The following is a 17,687-nucleotide window of genomic DNA, read 5'->3' as shown; positions in this document are numbered from 1 at the left end:
TGCTAAGCAGCCAGGAGTCCGAGAAGCAGGAGGAGAGGAGACGCAGAGGAGACGCAGAGGTCTCTTTCCCTTCGATAACTTAACTCCAGAGATACCTGGTCCCACCAGGAGCCAAAGAAGTAAAGAATAAAAAAAGAATAAAAAAGAAAAGTAACCTCATTAAACTTTTCATTAACCTAAAAAAAAAAAAAAAAAGAGACTTCTCATCCTGATTAAGCCCAGAAGAGGGACCTCTGATCCTTCTAGCTTACCTTGGAGTCCAGAAGCTCCGGTCCCTGGGCTAAGGAAGGATTCGACTAAAGAAGAGGTAAGGACAGAAATCTGATCGCTCTCTCTTTTAATTGTCTTTAAAAAGTGAAGTATAGTGCCCGGCAGTACTGGCACACGCCTTTAATCCCAGCACTTAAGAGGCTGAGGCAGGCGGATTTCTGACTTCGAGGCCAGCCTGGTCTACAGAGTGAGTTCCAGGACAGTCGGGGCTACACGGAGAAACCCTGTCTCAAAACAAAAACAAAACAAACCCCCCCAACAACAAGAAACAAAACAAAAACAAACAAACAAAACAAAAACAAAAAGTGACTATATAACCACTGACTTCTCTCTCCATGAAGGAGTTCCCGAGAATCTGCTCATGCCTCAGCAAATACCCTGGCTACACATCAAGGTGTAACTTTTCTTTTGAGAGAGTCTTGTACAAGAAGACTTTAGGAGCCAGCGGATTTCTGAAGCCCACGCTGGCTTGGACCTATTTTTCTATGGTCATTACCACCTGATATCTAGGGGTTTAGACTACTTTCTCACTTTAGCTGAGACTCAGACTTCAACAGGTGTCCGGAAGTGCTTCAAAAGAGGAGGAGGAGGGACAGGACAAGAAAGACAGACGTGGGGGGGGGGGCTCCAAGCCTGTGACCAGCTGTGGGGGCACTTTGGTTAATTATCCAGCTAGGGAACGGCTTTCCTCCCAATAACTGTGGCCAGAGAGAGGGAGGGGAAAGGAAAGAACAGGAAGTGGGCTAACAATCGCCACTTGACATCTTCCTGAGAAAGGAGACGCTGGAATTCCAGACCCAAGTTTCTGGCCCCGGGCGCTTTTCCCCTTTGATTACACTCGGTGCTGAGGAGGACCGCAGTACCAACTGGTGTTTTTAAAGGTGATGGTTGACCTGGTTCAGTGCAGAAATCTCAGTGAAGGGGGGCGGGGGGGGGCGGCGGTTGCAGTGGTGAAGATCTACAGTCATTAACCATGTGTGGCCTCGTTTCCAGACACAAACTGCCTCCAGCAATTAGGAGAGGTGGTGTTAAACTGAAGTTCAGGGGATCAGAAAGCCTTAGACATGGGGGATGGGGGGCGGGAGGAAAAAGAGAAAGAGAAAGAGAAAGCTTTATGTCATTTTTCGGAGAAAGCCTGTCTTGGGAGCAAGAAAAAGAGGCACGGGATGAGAAGCAAGAGGTTCAAGCCCTGCTGTTTAGTTCCCTGGACTCCTCTGAAGCTCAAGTTGCCCCTCTGTGCATTGCCAAATTGAGTGGGAAGGCACAGGGCAGCCAATGAGAACTGTTTTTTCCCCATTGCTCTTAGGAGGTACCTGGGAATGTAAGCAGATTAGAAGTGTCGGATATAGTATATATAACATATATAGTATATCATAGTGTATATAGTATATAATGTTTATGATTTATGGATCAAAATGGGTTTGGGGATGGAGAACCATTGGAACAGGACAGGCATATGGACCCCCCAGGACCTGGTATCATTTCTAGATTCTTTCCAAAAATCCTCAACCCCTTTCCCCCAGCCCTCCCTCTGGATGTCTTTCTCTGTCTGCCTGGGTCTCTTGGCCAAACTGTAGACTCCCACTGGCTACCTGAATACCTACAGTTTTTTCTTCTCCCATTTTTTTTTTAAACTGCAAAAGCTACGATCTGATCTTTATTCCTCATGCAGAAGAGGGCACCGCTGGGCCTTGAGAGAAGGATTGCAGAATCAAAAAGTTTGGGAGGGCAGGGACGACTTGGATGTCTGTGGCATCTCTCCTTGGCTGCTGCCTGCGTGGGTCATATATTTCTTCCTTTCCCTCTTTAACCTTTTTCACCAAACTAGGAAAGGCTATGAATTTTCAGCTTCTCTACATTTGGAGAGAAGCACACCGTATCTGGGAGCGAGGGAAAGATGGAGGGAAGAGAAGATTTGAGAGGGGGCCCGAATTCAACAATTCAACCACCTCTGAAATCCAATGTTTGACTCCAAGGAAGAAAGTCTAATAATGGTTCCAGCCTCCCCATCCCCCTCCCCATATGAGGTGTGTGTGTGTGTGTGTGTGTGTGTGTGTGTGTGTGTGTGTGTGTTGGAGTGGGGAGCCCCCTGAGAGTGGGGAGCCAAGAGCAATGTAATTTGCAGTGAAGGAGGCTTCATTTGATCTCGTAGGCTGCCTCTCTGGACTTGTAACCAAGTGCAAGAAGAGAAACATTGGTACTAGGATCCCAGGGAAATTTGGAAAGAATATTCTCTCTGGAAAAGCCTCAGTCTCTCTTTCCTCAAGAGTAAGCTAAGTGCATCCAGAGACAGGAACTTGGCCCTCGGGAAGCCCAGATCCTCCAGGATGGGTCTCCTCAATTCTATTTCTTCTGGAAAGCCCAGACCCGACCAGGGCAGCATGCTACCACATGTGAACTACACTGCAGACTGTCTTATTTGAAATAGGGAGAAGGGAGGTACACAGTTAGCACAAACGTAATTGGGAGCGGGTAACTTTAAGTCTCTGTGGCATGCTTGGGCAAATCCTCACTGTTAGTTTGTTGTCTTAGGGAATTCCTAAGGCCTTCATGTTCAATGACTCCTCAGAGATGCCACAATACCCATGGGTGCGAGGCCTCTCTACGATTATTCTCTACATGCCTTCTCAAACCTCGCATGATTTTCTTATCCACTCCACAAACCACACCTAAAGATTTCAATTCCCCCCCACCCCCAACCTCCCGACCTTGTGCACACTCTGGTAAACGACAGGCCCTTCTACATAACACACACACTAACACACACACACACACACACACACAGAGAGAGAGAGAGAGAGAGAGAGAGAGAGAGAGAGAGAGAGAGAGAGAGAGACCAACGTTTCTGTGGATGTGAATTTCGAGTAAGATGGCGGCGCCTAGATCCCTCAGTCGGATGCACGCTCTCCTTGGCCAGAGACAACCCCGAGTCTCATCAAAACCAGCAATTTGGAGGGTAAGGGACCTAGGTTTTTTTTTCACAGCCTCTCAAAGACAAAAGAAGAAGCCAGGATTCTTCCTCCATTCTTTCTCCATTCATGGGGGGGGGGGGGTGTTGCAACTACAGAGCAGAGAGCACGTTGGTTCTGCACCTCGGGGATCCCCTTTGGATGGACCCTCACAATTTCAGACAGAAGTGCTTCATTTTTTGTCGGGAAAGGAATGGCCATTTTTCTTTTCTAAGTAATCCCCACTAGGGAAACCGTTTAGGGCAGATCACCTCTGTCGCCTAAGGTCCTATTGCAGTCCAGGCTTCTGGACAGGAAGAACTGGATTAGATGGAGATGCAGTGGGACAAGGGGAGGGGACCCTGGGCCCGCACCCCCGCATTGAAGTGGGATAGTTGAGCCAGAGAGATGGGCAGGGGAGGGGGATCGGGCGGTTCGGCGCGTCCTTGAATTCTCAACCAGAAACCTAGGTCGGTCTGGAGCTCAAGGTTAAAGCTGGTGGCCGAAAAGCCGCTCTCGCTCTCTCGCTCATCACCCTTAGTCGGTGATCGAAGCTCAAGCCACCAGGTCGCAAGGCCGCAGAGGGCCTCTCCACTCTGGATCCTCCTCGGTGCAGTCCTACCCAGGATGAGCTCAAGGGCGGGGACCATATCACCTACCTCTTGGAACCGCGCCATCCTTCAACGGTTGCGAGATCCTGAAGTGTCTTGAGGCCAAATTGGCGGCCACCCGGGAGTCGGCCCCGGGGCCACTGCCTCCACCCTTTGAGGCCTCGTGGACAGTGCGTGTCCGGTGTGGTGGGGCTGACGGCGCTAGGAGGATCCGGAGCATCCTGCGTCTCCGTGGCGCCGCCGGTAGGTGCGGGGCGCGGCCGCGTGGATTATCCCGGAGCCTCCTTCCCCGAGCAATCTCACCAGCCTACACCGCCTCGGGCGCCGTCGGATCAGTAGGTAGTGGGGAGGTGTGCCAAGGACAGGCCAGAGCCAGCTGGAAGACTCAGAGATGGCTAGGAGGAAGAAGAGTAGACAGCGTGTGTGTGTGTGTGTGTGTGTGTGTGTGTGTGTGTGTGTGTGTGTGTGTGTGTGTGTGTGAGAGAGAGAGAGAGAGAGAGAGAGAGAGAGAGAGGAGATTAAGAGAGAGACTATAACAGGCAAGAGAGAAGTAGATTGAAGTTAGTTCCGAAGAAATTGTCAAGTGCAGAAACCGACAAATTAGACAAAAGAAAACAGCAGAGTCGGGGACACAAGGAAGCCTCAGGCGGGGCAGGCGTCTGAAGCCAGCGACAAGTTGTCCTTGGGAGTTGGGAATGTGAGAGGGAGGGGCGAGGCCCTAAGAGCCCAAGAACGGAAGAAAGCATGCAGACCTTGGGCGGGAGGCGACCGATTCCCCTTTAGGACAGACTCAGAGAGACCCCTCCTCCACCCCTCCCCCCTCGGCCTGTTGCAGCCCACCTCCGACCAGTTCAACTTCCCGCGCTCCCTCCACGCAGACACAGCAGCACCAGGCTGGAGGTTCCCTGGCCACTGGGCCTACTTATGAAAATTACTTTCTTCCAGGATCCTAAGTCAGTTTCTTTTTTTCTTTTTTTCTTTTTTTTTTCCCTATTGAATAAACAGCATACGTGGGTCCAGAGGGAACGACCTTGACCAAGGTCACAGAGAGAGCCTGGAATTTTCACATACCAAAAGCTCCTAAGACTTCTTTGAGTTTTAGTCCTGGAATTCTGAACCTTTAAAATTTTTCTCTTTGAAGCCCAAACGGTGGCTCCTCCAACTTATCTGTATTTAACATGAGTTTCCGACTCCCAACTCCCAACAGCCAGGGTTACAAAGAACCACCTCACATCTCCTGATTTCACAGTTTCTTTCTTCCTTTTCTGCATTCCTTCCTTCCTCCTCCCCTCCTCCTCCTTCCCTACTCCTCCTCCTTCTCCTCCTCTTTCTCCCTCAAGTAGCCTAGGCTGGACTGAAACCCTGTAGCTGAAGATGACATCAGATCTCAGACTTGTATCCTCAGCCAGCATGGGACTCTAGGGCAGTTCAGCCTCTCCCTGCCAGCCTTTGCCTAGGGGGCCAGTAAGGGTATGGCAACCCTCTGTATGCCAGGCCTGCCTCCACACTTTCTCCCTCATCCCTGCTTCTTTACATGGGACTCTCACATTGTAGCCCAGGTTGGCCAGCCCTGAAATTAACTGTGTAACCCACAGTGACTGTAAACTCAAGTCAATTCTTCCTCAGTCCCCTCACTGCTGGGATTACAATTATGAACCACCATCCCTAGCTCTCTTCTCATTGGGTCTCAGTTTCTGCATGTGTAAAATGGGAACAAGTTGAGCAGTGCGTTTTGCATTTATGGCCATCTTTTTCTATAACTATTTATTTTTATGTTATGTGCATTGGTTATGTGCACAGTCTGTGTAAAGGTGTCAAGTCCCCTATAACTAGAGTTACAGAGAGTCATGAGCCACCATATGGGTGCTGGGAATTGAACCTGAGTCCTCTGGAAAAACACAGGGCTCTTAACCACAGAGCCATGTCTCCAGCCCTCACATTTACGGCCATCTTAAATCGCTTAAGGAATGGCATATCAAAGTGACAGTTTATGAGAAATTGGGACTGGGCGTGTGTGGCTAAGCCATAGGGCACTTACCTAGCATGCATGTGGCCCTTGCTTGGTTTGATTTTTTTTTTTAAAGGACAAGGTAAATTTTTGCTTCTGTGAAGCTACCTGTTTTTACCTTTCCTTTTCAGTACTTGTTATTGCTCTATAGTTCACATACCTTAAAGGACATTATGCATGTCAGTGTAGTGATGATCCAGATCTAAATACCTACATCCTAGCAGAAGGTGCACCTGTGGCTCCTTCCAGTCAGCAACCACCCATTCAACACCTACCCTTCAAGTAAAGGTTGTCCTGTTTTCTGTCCTCTTAGATCAGTGTTGTCTGTCCTTGGACTTCACAGAAATAAACTCATGAGTTTGTATTCTTTTATGTTGGCTTTACTGCTCAGTATGGGAAGTGAGGCTCATCCACATGGCTGTAGACTACAGTAATTAAACTCATTTTACTGCTGTTCTGTGTTCTTTTGTAAGACTGTCTCACAATGAATTTACCCATCAGGTCTTGATGAACTTTGGGGCTATTCCCCATTTTAGGCTATTATGAAAATAATGTTTTGAATATTCTTGTCTCTGTGTATTTGTTTTTTTGTTTGTTTGCTTTCTTTTGTTTTGTTTTGTTTTTTGAGACAGTTTCTCTATGTAGCTTTGGCTATCCTGGAACTTACTCTGTAGACCAGGCTGGCCTCAGATTCACAGCCTGCCTCTGCCTCCTGAGTGCTGTGATTAAAGGCATGTGCCACCACTGCCTGGCAGTTCCTGTTTTAAAAGTTATTTTGAGCGTATGGGTATTTTGCTTGCGTGTATGTCTGTGCACTGTGCACATGCCTGGTGCCCACAGGGGCCAGCAACAGGCTTTAGATGCCCTGGATTGGAGTTATAGACTGATGTGAGCCACCCCATAGGTGCTAAGAATCACACCCAGGTTCTCTGGAAGAGCAACCAATGCTCTTAACCACTGTACGTCTCTCCAGCCTCTGTCTATGCATTTTGATGGATATCAGCACTTAGAGACCAGAAGTGGTGTGCTGGGTTACAAGGCACGGTGTGCTTATCTTTGATAGTAACTCAGTGTTCTGAAGTTGTTGGCCAAGATTGCTTTAGTTGCTCTAGTTCATTGGAGGGTTGTGGTAAAATGCAACAAACATTGCCCCACGGGGGCTGAGGGGAAAGCTTACTTGGTAAAATCCTCGCTGCCCAAGGTTTAAGAACATGAGTTCAGACTCCTAGTATCTCTGTACAAAGCTTGGGCAGTTTGTGTCTATAATTCTAGTACTAAGGAGAGGCAAACCCCTAAGGCTTTCTAGACAGTCAGTCTAGCAAAATCAATGAGCTTCAGGTTTAGTGAGAGACCCTGTCTCAAAAACTTAAGGTGAAAAGCAATTTAGGAAGGTGTTTAACATCAACATGTGATCTCCATCAAGACAAGCTCACACATGTATACATACACATTGACTACACACATAGACTACACACACACACACATGCAGAGAGAGAGAGAGGGAGAATACACACACAAAAATTACTCTTTAAATATTTTTTAGATTCATTGATTTAATTTTACGTGTACTAGTATTTTGCTTACATATGTGTCACGTGCATCCCTGATGTCCTCAGAGGTCAGAAGAGAGCACTGGACCTCGTGGAACCAGAGTTACAGGTGGTAGTGAGCCACTATGTGGGTACTGGTAATGAAACCCTGGTTCTCTGTAAGAACAAGCTTGAACCACCTGGTGTGGGTGTTGGAAAACCAAACATGGGTCCTCTGAATGAGCAGCAAACTTTCTTTTTTGTTTGTTTGGTTGGTTTTGTTTTTTTGTTTTTTGAGACAGGGTTTCTCTGGGTAGCCCTGACTGTCCTGGAACTCACTCTGTAGACCAGGCTGGCCTCGAACTCTGAAATCTGCCTGCCTCTGCCTCGCCTCTGGGATTAAAGGCGTGCACCACCACTGCCCGGTTTAGCAGCAAACTTTCTTAATCATGGGGCCATCTCTCCATTCCTAAATATTTTTAGTTGTCTAGTTCAACATGTTAAGTATATTTGAGTTCTTGTGGTCTCTAGAAGTCTTTCATCTGGTAAAACAGAGTGCTGGGATGTGAATCACCATGCCAAGTTTGTGTGGTTCTGGGATTTAATTTTTCTAGTATAAGTACTTAATGCCAACGTCCCTGCAACTATCCATACATAGTGATATGTTATAGTATTAGGTTTTACTCAGATCATATATGCTAGGCAAGTGCTCTGCAATCTAGGTTATATCCCTGGTCTCTAAAACTTTTTGAAAAGATCAATAAAAATAGATAACCATTCTCAAGCAAAATGAACAGGACAGAGAGAAGGAGTCCAGATTATCTTTAGTAAAGACTGTTCACATAGGCAGATGTATGTGTGCATGTGTTCATGTCCTGGATGTAAGCACAAGTATGTGCCTGCTTGGGTGGAGGCCAGAAGTTAATTTGGAGCATGTTTTGTTGTTGTTACTGTTGTGGTTGGGTTTTTTATTTTATTTTATTTTATTTAAGGTAGAGCTTCTCATTGAATCTGAAGTTTGCTGATCTACCTAGACTGTCTAGCCAGCAAGTCCCAGGGACCCTCCAGGGGTTCTGAATTCAGGTCCTTGTGTTTGTGCGGTAAGTACATGGAAGCATCTCCCAGCCCTATGAATGGGTTTGTTGGAAGATACTATGTCCCAAAGCCCATCTAAGAGATAGATATTCAGAATATACATAAGTCTACATAGAAATTGAAGAAGTGTCAGAAACTTTCCCAAAGGTCAGGGGTTGCAAATCAGTCAGAGAGACTTGCCTAGCATCATTTTAGGAATGTTCAAGATTCCAGGAGGCTAAAGCGCCTACCAAAGGGCTGGTAAGATGGCTCAGCGGGTAAGAACTCCAACTGCTCTTCTGAAGTTCCTGAGTTCAAATCCCAGCAACCACATGGTGGCCCACAACCACCCGAAATGAGATCTGAAGACAGCTACAGTGTACTTATTTATTATAATAATAAATAAATCTTTAGGCCAGAGCGAGCAGGGACTGAGTGAGGGAGGCCGACCAGAGTGAGCAGAGGTCCTACAAAAAAAAAGTCAATTCCCAACAAACAGATGAAGGCTCACAACTATCTGTACAGCTACAGTATGTACTCATATACATAAAATAAATAAATTGTTTAAAAAAAAAGCCTACCAAAAATTACTTTTCACAAAGAATATCAAAATGGCCTCAGTGGGCGATGCTAATAAATATCTTTCTTTTTTTCCAAAAGCAATATCTTGAAGACAGTGTCAGTCTTGAAGAAACTCCAGGAAGATCACAGGAAGCAATACTTCTCAACTTAATTTTTAAGGAAGGAGAACATCATCCTCTTAGTAAGATGAGAAAATTGAAATGAAGCCACAATTACACATGAGTCCACACTTGTGAGCACAGATACAAAAGTTCTAAACAAAAATCTCAGCAGCGATGAGTTCAAAGGCTAACTGACCCATGAAGATCAGATTCCACCTTAGAAGTTCAGGCTTGGTGACCTGAATTCAACTCTGGGACCCACAAGGCTGGAGGAAGAAAATCAGTTCCACTTGCAACATGTCCTCTGATCTTTACAAGTGCCTCCATCACAAATAGCATGTGTGCACTACACCCCCCCACACACACACACACCAAACTAATAGGTAACGGGACGGGATTTGGAAAATGATGTAGAAATATTGCTAGAGGGACTGCAGAGTTAGCTCAGCAGTGAAGAGCATGGTAGCTCACACCTGTAACCCCAACCGCAGGGGATTTGATAGCCCTTCCTGACTTCCCAAGGCACCAGGCATGCATGGGATGCATCGACATGTGTGCAGGCAAAACATTCACACACATAAAACAATAAAATAAATCTTAAAATATACGGCTGAGGATGTAACTCCCAGTTGGGAGAGAGCACCACAAAACTGGACATGGTGGTACACATCTGTAATCAACCTTAGCAGTCAGGAGGTGGAGGCAGGAGGATCAGAATGTATGGGAGATGGGGTCTCATGGAGCCCAGGCTAGTCTCCAACCTGCTAAGTAGTCCAAGCTACCCCTTGATCCTGGTCCTCCAGCTCATCACCCTTCTGAATGCTGGTTTAAGGTCTGGTTTCATTTTTATTTGTCTCTCCCCCACCATACCACACCACACACACGATGCCACACACACACACACACAGCCCCCCACATACACACACAGATCACAACACACACACACACCACACCACACACACGATGCCACACACACACACACACAGCCCCCCACATACACACACAGATCACAACACACACACACACCACACCACACACACGATGCCACACACACACACACACAGCCCCCCCCCACACACACACAGATCACAACACACACTACACCACACACACAGCCCCCATCCCACACTACACATATACACACACACACCACAACCCCTCTACACAAAGCACCCCCACATACACACAGATCACCCCACACACACCATACCATACACATGATCATGCACCCACCCTTTTTGGTACCCTCACTTTTTCTTTTCTTTCTTCTTTCTTTTCTTTTTTTACGGTTTCCCACTCACCACCCTAAGTTTACATGTGTCCCAGTTAGCTTTTATTGCTGTGACAGACAAATATTTTTTTTATGACTAAAAGCAGCTTAGGTAGGAAAAGGTATATTTGGTTTACACAGTCAGCTCACAGCCATCATTGAGAGGAGCCAAGGCAGGAACTCAAGTAGGACAGGAGCCCATGAAGTCAGCTTGCTTTCTTATACAAGGATCACCTGCCCAGGGATGGCATGGCCCACTGAAGGCTGGGCCTTTCCACATCAAGAAAATGTCCCACAAAGGGGACCACCTGATGGAGGAGGCATTTTTCTCCTTCAAGTTCCCTCTTTCCTGGTGACCTCAGCATGTGTCAAGTTGACATAAATAAACAAACCAGCACAACCTGGCTTGTAGATAAAGGACGAGTTGAGAAGCCACCGATGCTGGTGTACCACATGGGAGAGTGACAGGCCATGAATTTAGCAGTCCTCAGGCCGATCATCAACCTCCAAAGGCCTGGAGTGTTGTGCTGAGGCGGGAAGCCTGACAAGCCAGGCTCTCCCCTGGCTCAGAGAACAGATGCAGGGGACAGTGATCGATTAGTGAGCTGAATGGAGCCCTCAGAAGTACCCCGAGAAACATCATCACCGGTGGGATGGTAAGGGGAAGTGGAAAGAACTATTTGGGAAAGAGAGGAAAAAGAAAAATTGGGTTACAGAGAAGGTAGGTTATTGGTACTGTGTACCATTTCCTGCTCTGTTGTGTATCAATTTTTAAAAAAAGATTTATTTATTTTATTTAATTTATTCACATGAGTACACTGTCACTGTCCTCAGACACATCAGAAGAGGGCATCGGATCCCATTACAGATGGTTATGAGCCACCATGTGGTTGCTGGGAATTGAACTCAGGACCTCTGGAAGAACAGTCAATACTCTTATCCTCTGAGCCATCTCTTCAGCCTGTATCAACTTTTTTTTTTAAAGAAAAAAGATTTATTTATTTTATGTATGTGAGCACAGTGCTGCTATCTTCAGACATACCCAAGAGTGCGTCGGACCACATTACAGATGGTTTTGAGCCACCATGTGGTTGCTGGGGGTTGAAGTCAGGACCTCTGGAAGAGCAGGCTCTTAAACACTGAGCCATCTCCCCAGCCCCTTGTTTTGTTTTTTGAAGCAAGATTGTCCTGATGTCCTGGAACTCACTTTGTAGACTAGGCTGGCCTCGAACTCAGAAATCCACCTGCCTCTGTCTCCCAAGTGCTAGGATTAAAGGCGTGCGCCACCACTGCCCAACTTAATAAGCACTCTTAACCACTGACCCATCATCTCTCCAGACACTATATTTCAACATTTAAAATGCTAATCTACTACCTTATTTTAGTTTATTGTTTTTTTTTTCTAGCTAATTTGAACTCATCAATGAGTCAAAACTGTGACTTTAGAACCTGGTAGTTTCTTTTTATTTCTTTCATCATGAACCTGGAAAGGCCCGTTGTCATTCATACTTTAGGCTTTGAAATAAATCTGGTGGATTTATTCCAATTAAAAAAATTTTCCCACCAGGCAGTGGTGGTGCACACCTCTAATCCCAGCACTTGGGAGGCAGAAGCAGGCGGATTTCTGAGTTCGAGGCCAGCCTGGTCTACAGAGTGAGTTCCAGGACAGCCAGGGCTACACAGAGAAACCCTGTCTCAAAAAAACAAAAAACAAACAAACAAAAAATTTCCCAAGTAGCCAGGAGAAATTTGATTAGTGCTATCTTAGTCTCTCACTGTGTTGTTTTCTTGACAATAGGCCAAAGAATTTATGACCATGTAAGTGGTCTTCTACCTCTGCCTCTAACAGATTCTCCCAACAACTGCCTCTCTTCTTTCTCCTCTTTCCTCCTCCTCCTCCTCCTCCTCCTCCTCCTCCCATCTTCTCCTGTTATTTTGAGACAATGTCTCATGTATTCCAGACTAGGCTCAACCTCAGAGTCAAGGATGCCCTTGAACTTCTGGTGTTCCTGTGTCTTTTACTCAGTGCTGGGAATATAGACACGGCGTTTGTGCAGTGCTGGGGACTGAATCCACTTCTTTGTGTCTGCTAAACAAGTATTCTACCAACTTAGTCATATCTTTAGCCCGGTTTCTTAATTTCTACATGATATATATGTCACATACATAGTTAATCATTCTCGAGAGTAAGTCATGTAAAATCAACTAGGTCACCAGTACTACACAGAGAAACCCTGTCCCGAAAAAAAACAAACAAACAAAAAAAAAACCCAAAAAACAAAAAACCAAAAAATCAACTATGTCAGGATATAGTACATCATAAGTGCTCAGAAATACTAGGAACTGATAGGTTTTTTTTTAAGTTTTCACTATTGTTTTCCAACGGTGACCTGAAAGCAGTTTAACTTTTTGCTCTTTAAGCTGGACTGTGGTAAGGAAGAAGTTCTGCCAGGAGTGTGTGGATCTTTGGGGTGGTTGCCTGTTTGTCGGCGTTACCATAGACTGACACTAGAGGGTGCTCGGCGCTCAGAAAGCTCGGCAGGCTCGCAGTCAAGGGATCTCCGCCCCAGTGCTTGTTAGGAAGCTTGTTTTGGATCAGCTGAGCTGCCACGTTAGCTGCTCCAGAAACAGGACTCTAGGGACGACAGGAGGTAACAGAATGAACTGGGCAGAACTTGCTTTCTGTTGGACTTGACCTGGGAGACCAGAGTAAGACCCAACACAGTGTCCTGATGGCCAGTTAAGCCCTTTTCAAACAAATGTGAAAAGGATCACCAATGGGGAGCCAGTCTCACAACAGCCCCCATGAAGCTAATGTTTTACCTCGTTCTACTACTTAGGAACTGGAGAAGTGCTTAGTGGCCTCAGACCATTTCATTAAGGAATGACAAAATAGATTTTGGACCCAGATACTGTAGCTTCAAAGGATCCCTTTACGTTTTTATGCTTAAAACAATAACAGCTCACAATATAGCGAGTGCAAGATTCTCTCCTGTATTTATAGCTTGTTAATTTGTTGGAGCCATTTAATTGAAAAACACATCTAGCACAAAGATTTTAATACAGAACAGTGGAGGGATTAATATAAGAAACAATTACATATTCATGGTATTGAATGAAAAGAAAAAAGTGTTAAAGGCTGATATCTTGATATTTTCTAGCTGTTTATTCTTTTTTCTTTTCTTTCTCTCTGTCTCTCTGTCTCTGTCTCTGTCTCTGTCTCTCTCTCTCTCTCTCTCTTTTTGAAACAGGGTCTTACTATTTAGCCCTAGCTGTCCTGGAATTTACTATGTAGCTTACAGAGATCCACCTGCCTCTACCTCTTGAGTACTGGGATTAACGGAATGTACCACCACACTAGCCTTAGCTGCAGCCCTTTTTTAAAAAGGACAAAGTTGGAGAATTCACAGAGACCATTCCCAAATACCGCGGGAGTCAGGAGTGTCAAGAGATACATGGAGGAGATCTGAGAGTCTGGAGTGAATCCAAGCTCTGTGGTCAGTGTCAGAACCATTCAACGACGCTTTGTTTGTTTGTTTTCCCAACAAATGGTGCTGGGAGTCTCAAATATTTATATGAGAAAGAATTGGGCCAGGCGGTGGTGGCGCACGCCTTTAATCCCAGCACTTGGGAGGCAGAGGCAGGCGGATTTCTGAGTTCGAGGCCAGCCTGGTCTACAGAGTGAGTTCCAGGGTTACACAGAGAAACCCTGTCTCGAAAATACCAAAAAAAAAAAAAAAAAAAAAAAAAAAAAAAAAAAAGAATGAATTTGGGCTCCATTCTCCCATCATCTACAAAAGTTAACTCAAAATGGATCAACGTTCTAAATGTAAGGAATAAAACTATGAAAGTCTTAAAAGACAGCATAGGTACAAACCTTCAGAGCCTCGAATTAGTCAGTGGTTTCCTGGATATGATGTCAAAACAAGCATCTGAAGGAAAGATTTTATCAGGATTTAAAAGGTATGAGTCCAGACACTTCTGTTACAGGAAACCTACCAGAGGCGACCACTCAGACCCAGCATAGCCACCTGGAAGTCTTTATTATGGCTGGCTGGGACGACGTTTGAGTATTCCAGGACCAAAGTAAGTGTAGCACCAAGTGTCCAGAGCAAGGGATCTTTGAAGGGAAATAAGCCGATCCTGGGCTCTGGATTGGCAGCTGTGGGGAGAGAGTTCCTGCACAACAAGGTAGATTAACAGACACTAAGTGTACTGGCTGGTTTTGTGTGTCAACTCCACACAGGCTGGAGTTATCACTGAGAAGAGAGCTTCAGTTGGGGAAGTGCCTCCATGAGATCCAGCTGTGGGGCATTTTCTCAATTAGTGATTAAGGGGGGAGGGCCCCTTGTGGGTGGTGCCATCCCTGGACTGGAAGTCTTGGGTTCTATAAGAGAGCAGGCTGAGCAAGCCAGGGAAAGCAAGCCAGTAAGGAACATCCTTCCATGGCCTCTGCATCAGCTCCTGCTTCCTGACCTGCTTGAGTTCCAGTCCTGACTTCCTTGGTGATAAACAGCAATGTGGAAGTAAGCTGAATAAACCCTTTCCTCCCCAACTTGCTTCTTGGTCATGATGTTTGTGCAGGAATAGAAACCCTGACTAAAACACTAAGTAAAGTAAGTTAGTTGAGACACCATGATCTTGGTTCCTAAAAAAGAGTTAGGTAATTTCCCTTGGGGCTTCTCTTCAAAGAGATCAAATTCTAGTCAAGTCTAAGATGGCCTCAGCAAGAATACAAAATGGGGGCTGGAGAGATGGCTCAGTGGTTAAGAGCACTGACTGCTCTGCCAGAGGTCCTGAGTTCAATTCTCAGCAACCACATGGTGACTCACAACCATCTGTAATGAGATCTGATGCCCTCTTCTGGTGTGTCTAAAGATAGCTACAGTGTACTCATATACATAAAATAAGTAAATAAAATATTTTTTTAAAAAAAAATAATAATACAAAATGGAGGATGCTCTGCATGGTTTTGCCTGTCACCCTTCATTCAACATAAGGTGGACAAGGTGATGCACTCCACTCCAGAGGCAGGAGGCCACTCAGAAAAACATTACAAGAAACAATTGTCTAGAAATTTTACAAAAACCATAAACATGTCACTCCTAGGTGCCTGAGAAACTGGAAAGCTGCACGTGGGGGGAATGCAGAGATAGTTCAACGGTTAAGAGCACTTGCCACTCTTCCAGAGAAGTTTGGTTCCCAGCACCTGTGTCAGACAGCTTGCAACCTACTCTAATTATAGCTCAGAGGATTCTGATGCCCTCCCTCTGGCTTCCAACAGCTTCTGCTCACTCAGGGCACACACACACCACACATAAATAAAAAAAAAATTAAATAAATCCTTTTAGAAGTTGTATGTGAACATTCATAGCAGCTTTATTAACTATAATCTAAGGATTATAGTTACGAACAACACAAGTGCCTATCAACTTAGATTGATTAGTGAATAAACATAATATGGCATGTCCACACCCATGGAGTATTACTCTGTTGCAAAAAGGAATGGAGGGCCAGTGACACAGTTCAGTAGGCAAAGGTACCTGTTACCAAGGAGGACGACTTGGTTCCCCATCTCCAAGACTCATGATGGAGGGAGAGATCCAACTCCTGCAAACTGCCCTCGGATCCCCACCTATGCTGTGTGGCATACCCATGCCCTCCCTACAGATAAATAGATAATAACAATTATAAATTATCAAAGCTAATTTTAAAAAAGATTGGAGTTCTAAAGCACACTATAGTATGGATGAACCTTGGAAACATTGGGCTGAGTGAAAGAAGCCAGTCCTGAATAGACACTTATAGCATGATTTTATTTCTATCACATATCTAATTAGACAAACCCTCTGAGATTTATGATTGACAAGGACTTGGAGAAAGGATTAATGTACAGTGCCTGCTAATAGTTGTAAGATTTCTTTTCAGATGGTGAGAATATTTTGGAGTTTAGCCTGGCTGTGCAGCACACGCCCGGAATCCCAGGACTTGGGAGACTGAAAGGAGGATGGTGAGCTTGAAACCAGTCTAAGCGACACAGCATTTTGGTCAAAAAGCAAAACAGGAGCCAGGTGGTGGTGGTGGTGGTACACACCCTTAATACCAGTACTCCTCAGGCAGAGGCCAGCAGATCTCTGTGAGTTTGAAGCCAACCAAGACCACTGAGCTTGTTCTAGGACAGCCAGGGTGGCTGTGAATTAAATCTCAATAAGAAAGAAAAAAAAAAAGCAAGAAAAAAATGTTACTGTTTTCCTCTTCTGTAGCTCTCCCTTCTCATGCGGCTGGAGGGATGGGTTCCTGGGTAAAGACTACAAAAGAGTAAGGACTGAGCAGGTGTGACTCCCCTCCTGTAATCTCAGCCTTTGGAAAGTGGAGACCCTCCTGAGCCAAGGGCTTCAAGTCAGGGCCTTCGCCTTAATACGTAAGATTCAGAACGATTGAGGGATGCATCCCAGGTCAGTCTGACTGACTACACATGCACACACCCTCATCGCGTGTACCCGAACACACATGTGAATATGTACATACACCCCACATACATATACACATGTCGCAGGGTTTGTTGTGGCGGTTCTCCAAACTCTGTTATATTTATAAATATGGAGGTAACCACACAGCTCTTATTTATGCTTTTTGTTTTAATGCATTTATGGTCAATATCCACATTAAAGGTTAAGAATAAATCCAAAGCCCCCGTGCCTTGTATCACAGCACTCAGAAGGCAGAGGCAGGCGGATCTCTATAAGTTTGAAGCTGCCCAGAGCCATACAATAAGACCCTTTCTCACCACTGCCCCCGCAAATGAATAAAAAAAAAAAAAATAGAAAGGAGTCCTGTGAATTAGCACTCTTGACTTGGGGAGACGGTCACAGAGCTGACGGCAGAACTTACTTTGGCAGATGTCTTGTTACTCTCTGAAGTTTATCAACGGCATCTAAAATCTTACCTCCTAAATAAATCTACCTGAGTTGCTAACAAGACTGTTGTCTTTGTTGTGACTGTTGAGTCTCTCTCTCTTTCCGTCTGACCAGGCTAGCCTTGAACTCACAGAGATCTGCCTGCCTATGCCTCCAGAGTACTGGTAATTAAAGGCCTGCTCCACCATCCTGACCTCTTTGTCTTTAAGGTTTTTTTCCATTTTGTTTTGTCTTATTTGTTTGCTTGTTGTTTGTTTTTCAAGACAAGGTTTCTCTGTAGCCTTGGCTGTCTTGGAACTTTCTCTATAGATCAGAGTGGCCTCGAACTCAGAGATCCACCTGCCTTTGTCTCCTGAGTGCTGGGATTGAAGGTGGGC

The 17,687-nt window shown here is 45.4% G+C and overlaps 1 long non-coding RNA gene across 2 annotated transcripts; it reads left to right on the top strand.

Moving 5' to 3' along the window:
• The first annotated feature begins 3,100 nt into the window (after positions 1-3,100).
• LOC116077963 lies at positions 3,101-10,042 on the top strand. Of its 2 annotated transcripts, none has more exons than XR_004113386.1 (3): positions 3,101-3,226; positions 8,363-8,466; positions 9,101-10,042. It is a non-coding gene; the product is annotated as an uncharacterized LOC116077963 (long non-coding RNA). The 2 variants fall into 2 exon arrangements; XR_004113385.1 differs by having other exon boundaries at positions 3,112-3,226; positions 8,359-8,466.
• Positions 10,043-17,687: the final 7,645 nt, after the last annotated feature.

This window comes from Mastomys coucha, unplaced genomic scaffold, assembly GCF_008632895.1.
Source record: "Mastomys coucha isolate ucsf_1 unplaced genomic scaffold, UCSF_Mcou_1 pScaffold5, whole genome shotgun sequence".
In the NCBI taxonomy this organism is placed as follows: domain Eukaryota; kingdom Metazoa; phylum Chordata; class Mammalia; order Rodentia; family Muridae; genus Mastomys; species Mastomys coucha.
This window is presented reverse-complemented; position numbering and strand designations above follow the sequence as displayed.